Raw genomic sequence first — 5377 nt, 5'->3', positions numbered from 1 at the left:
GAATAAAAAAACTCAGACATTACAATCGGCGTCTAAAAATAAATCATACTTATTAAAACACAAGAAAATATTATATTTTTACTGAAAAAAATAATTGTAAGATTTAAATGAGGATGTAAATATAGATTAAGTTTAATTTAAGCGCGTTTAAACTATTTTTTTTATTAGAACATCTCACATGCTGTTGTCAATCAATTGTAGACTTACTTGGTAACAGAAAAAAACATAAATAGAAGAAGTTATAAAAAGACGGTAACTTTCGTTGCACTTTTACCCATTGGGTAAAATAAATTTGTTGTATTTTAATGTAAATTATCAGTTTCTATTGTACAATTTTATATTATTTGTTCCGTCATCGATATCCGGAATCCATCTTGAGTGTAGCCTTCCGTTTTCCTTGTGTTTGCTAGTCAAGCGAGTCCCTCTCTTATGTTAGTGGCGCCACCTAGCGCCCGATGTGTCAACTTCCCCCTGAGGCGCTCAGTCGCCAGCTCAGGGCTCGAGTTGCTTTCTTTCGACATTATAGCGTCGTTTTTCCTAGTGTTCAGACGTCTTAGCGACTAGTATATCGTAGTAACTTTTATAACGTTAAAGTTATAAATAGATAGAAAATTACCCTCTCTTTTGTTAAAAGTTTCTTAAATATTAAAAAGTGTTTTAGCATTACAATTTGCGATGGAAAATAATCCAGTGGATGAAGAAAATAGAAAGAGATGTATTAGTTCAACATCGTCTTTGGATTCAAGTTCGGAGAGTGAGGAGCGAGGATCGGCTGAGGAAGGAATTGCTGGGACTTCTAGGAAGCGGCAACGTAAGGTAGGAGATCTACAATATGAATTTTTGTCACAACAAGTAGCCTTTTTAACAAATTTGATTACGCATTCTCAAAGCAATACTGCACAGACATCTAATAATATAGATGTATCATCGAAAACAACAGTGATGGCGGATAATGTAACAGATCAAATAATTTTGAATCCACCGTCTATTTCTAATACTGAAAAATCGCAACTTAGCATATCCGATTATGCGACAGTGATAAAAGAACCGCTTGATCCGAAAGCGAAAGAAAATTTCTTAAAAAGGCTAGAAGCATTACAACATTTCCAAACAAACGAATGGAATGACATACGCTTCTTTGAGGCTCAGAAAAAATATTTATGTACCCCCGTTCATAGAATTAAAAAGTAATGAGGATTTGAAGCGTTTGGAACAATTTCATAAAGAGGATTGTCTCCTAGAACGCACTTTCGCAGCAATGACGAATGCATTCCTTAATCAAAAAGAGCAATTACAATTGTCTTTACAAACCTTAATTAATTGGTCGGCAGAAAAAGAGACTCAATTAACTCCTCAAACTCTCTTCGAAAAAATTGAACGTTTGTTTAACAAAGATACAGAATATCAAAAAATTTCTGACGATTTATTACAAATAACTTGTGGTAGAAGAGCCGATTTTATTAATTCTCGTCGAGAATCCATTCTTAAACACATACCCGACGAATACATTGCCGCGAGTCTTAGAAAAATACCCCCAAGTTCGGAACATTTGTTTGATGCACACCTACTTGAGGATTATTTACGCAAAATTGGGGGGGCAGAAAATCTATTGAGGGCACCAGTTGCCACAACATCTGCAACAGCACAAACGAATTCTCCTGTAGGTCGTTTAGTTAATATGAACGAATATAAAAATTCTGCTTCAACTTCTAACCAGTCTAGAACTAAGACCTTTCGCAGCTATGGAAACCAAAAGGTTAAGCAGAATAAAATCCGCAAAGGAAAAGGTTCCGGTGTTAAGCAACGACAAACTCACGTTAAGCCACCTCGCTCCCGCTCTCCACTCAGGAATCGACAACGCCGCGCATGACTCGCGGCCCTTTCGTGGCGGTTGTCTGGTACAATATCAACATATTTGGCGCAGTCTAGGAGCACCCAACGAAATATGCAAAATATTAGGTGGGATTCGTATCCCTTTTATACTAAAGCCGCCTCTATTGTACCCGAGCAACATAGTCCTTTCGAAGTATGCCACGAACAAATCAATTCTAATGTCGCAACAGATAAAGGATATGGTTCGAGACCAAATTCTCGAAGAAGCGGAGATATCTCCCAGTTATTTATCACAGTTTTTCCTAATTCCCAAGCAAGATGGGACTTATCGCCCAATTTTCAACCTGAGGCAATTAAACAGCTTTGTGAAAATTCGGAGATTCCGTCTGTTCAGCCACTTTCGTGTACCCACATTTTTGCAGGAAAAGGACTGGATGGTGAAACTGGATAAAAGCCAGGCTTACTATCATCTACCAATACACCCTCAGCATCGCAGATTCCTCAGAGCCAGTTACAATGGGACGCTGTACCAAATGACCTGTCTTCCATTCGGACTGTCGTCAGCTCCGGGACTTTTTGCAACTGTTACCAACTGGATCGCAGAACATCTAAGGAAACAAAACATGCGCTGTGTGGTATACCTCGACGATTTCTTGCTGGCCAATCAATCCTTCGAGATTCTTCAGGAACAGGTGGCATTGGTAATACAGCTGCTACAACACCTGGGATGGAAAGTCAACTTCAGCAAATCTGTTTTGGTTCCGACCCGACGTCTAGAATATCTAGGCGTCACCTGGGATACACTGGCCAATTCCAAATCCCTGTCCGAACCAAAATGCCAAACGCTACGCAGGGCATTACAAAAACAGATTTCGCTTGGCAACTGGTCTCTCAGACAGGCCCAGTCCCTAATGGGAAGACTCAGTTTTGCCTCTTTCGTCGTCCGCAGAGGGAGACTACATTGCCGCACAATACAATACCACAGTCGGCATCTCCCAACATCTCAGCCACGCCGACAGTTCACGATACCGGAACCGGCTCTTGTCGAGATGAGATGGTGGATGAAAGCAGTGTCCGGTTCGTCACCACTGCATGCGGAACCAATTTCGTTTCTGCTGACAACCGATGCATCCGAGACAGGATGGGGAGCCCAACTAGGACAGATAAAAATGTCTGGTCTTTGGACGGAAGCCCAGAAGTCTTGGCATGTCAACTACAAGGAACTTTACGCCGTTCATGCTGCAATCTTACAAAACCAACATCTATTGAAGAACTCGCACGTCCTATTGCAGACAGACAATTGCACAGTCATGGCTTACATCAACAAAGAGGGAGGCACGAAGTCGAAGAAGCTCCTGCACCTGACACGTCGGCTCGTGGCACTTTTGGACAGTCAAGATGTGATTTTAACGGCAAAGTTCCTTCCAGGTCGTTACAACATGGAGGTGGATGCACTATCTCGCAACAAGAGGAACCCAGAATGGCACCTTCTTCCAGCGGCGACGAGAAGAATTTTCAAGATGTGGGGTACTCCGGAGGTAGACCTGTTTGCCTCAAGGACCGCTCATGTAGTGCCGCATTATATCTCCTTGGACCTAGAGGACAAAAAGCTCTCTCTCACAATGCCTTTCTCAGACGATGGAATTACAACCTCGGATGGTTGTTTCCACCACCAAATCTGATACCTCAAGTGCTAGCACATCTCATAACAGCCAGCGGTCAATACATCCTTATAGCTCCATGCTGGGAAAGAGCCTTTTGGAGAGCAGACATACAACAGAGAACAAGTCTAGCACCGTATCAAATACAGGACCTGCCACGGGTGTTGATAGATACGAGAACAGGACGCCATCCCCCGGATATTCGCAACATATCCTTGGAGGCATGGCTGATACAAGGTGGGCGGAACTGGTAGCAGATTGGACAGCGGAAGAAAAAACCTTATTACTAAGTAGCTGGAGGAAATCTACGATGAAAACCTACATGGTAGCGTGGAGCAAGTGGAAGAGTTGGTGTTCACAGCAGTCTGTTGACTTTACACGTGCAGAGCCGTCGGTAGTCGCCAGGTATTTGGCTTATCTCCATAATACTGAAAGCCTAGCATATCGAACAATATTAGTTCATAAATCTGCTATTTCCACGCTTGCAAAATCTATTGTTAGATAAGGTGTATCATCAAATTTTTTAGTCAGGCAAACTTTAAAAGCTATTTCAGTTGCAAGACTTAAAAATCCTAAACCGCCTATTTGGAATCCTAAAATTGTTTTAGATTATCTTGTTTCTGAAAATCCAGATGAACGCAATTTATATCAAGTTTCGAAGAGAGTCTCAATTTTGCTTTTGCTTGCATCGGGTCGGCGAGTACATGACCTCACCCTCCTTAGAATCGGACCGGAGCACCTAATAGACGAAGGAGATTCTTTGATTTTGTGGCCTGATTTTGGTTCGAAAACAGATACGGCTGAACATAGGCAGTCGGGCTGGCGTTTCGAGCCACATCCGGAATTAAATTTAAATATTTTATATTGGATTCGTATATTATTGAAAGTATCGGTGCAGCGACGTTGTGAAGGAGACTGGAAAGAATTATTAATCTCATTAAATTGGATAGAGAATTACACTATGGACCAGATACTCTCTACTGGCAATTGGAAGCAAGAACATACTTTTAGGACCTATTATCACAGGCAGATTAAAGACATGGGAAAGGAGACAAGTAACTTAAAAGTTTCCTTGTCAAAATATTTCAAATCGGTATAATGGATCTGATTATATTATACATTTGGATCACATTAACATAGATTTATTTAATTACTACAATTAATGCAATTTTTTCCTTGTCTCAAAATATTTTATTTTTACCTATATGGTTTCTGCTAAACATATGTATTAAGTAATTTTCACATACCTTATCTAATATTACACATTATAGCATCAATATAAATTTGTACCAGGAGAAATCAAACATTTCACTCAAGATGGATTCCGGATATCGATGACGGAACAAATAATAGAGAGTTTTACCTACCAATAAAACTTACCTATTATTTTTCCTTGAGATATCCGGAATCCAGATAACTCCTACCTGGTACTTACGCCGCATAATGACGAAAGAAAGCAACTCGAGCCCTGAGCTGGCGACTGAGCGCCTCAGGGGGAAGTTGACACATCGGGCGCTAGGTGGCGCCACTAACATAAGAGAGGGACTCGCTTGACTAGCAAACGCAAGGAAAACGGAAGGCTACACTCAAGATGGATTCCGGATATCTCAAGGAAAAATAATAGGTAAGTTTTATTGGTAGGTAAAACTCTCTATTACTGTAGGTTGGCACGTTTTATGAGCAAAAAGTATAAATATAAATAGATTGATTAATTTTTAAATTTCAAAAAAGCTGTTGTCATAGCAACGAGCAATGTCATAAATTCAATAACGAAAATACATGAACATTTCTCACTCAAAAAGTGGTTTTATGTTTATAATATCAGAATTTAATAGGCTATTATTTAACCGATTAATATAAAATGTATATAAGATATTAAGTGT

Source organism: Papilio polytes, unplaced genomic scaffold, assembly GCF_000836215.1.
Source record: "Papilio polytes unplaced genomic scaffold, Ppol_1.0 DF823689.1, whole genome shotgun sequence".
Taxonomy (NCBI): Eukaryota; Metazoa; Arthropoda; class Insecta; order Lepidoptera; family Papilionidae; genus Papilio; species Papilio polytes.
Note: the sequence above shows the minus strand (reverse complement) of the source record.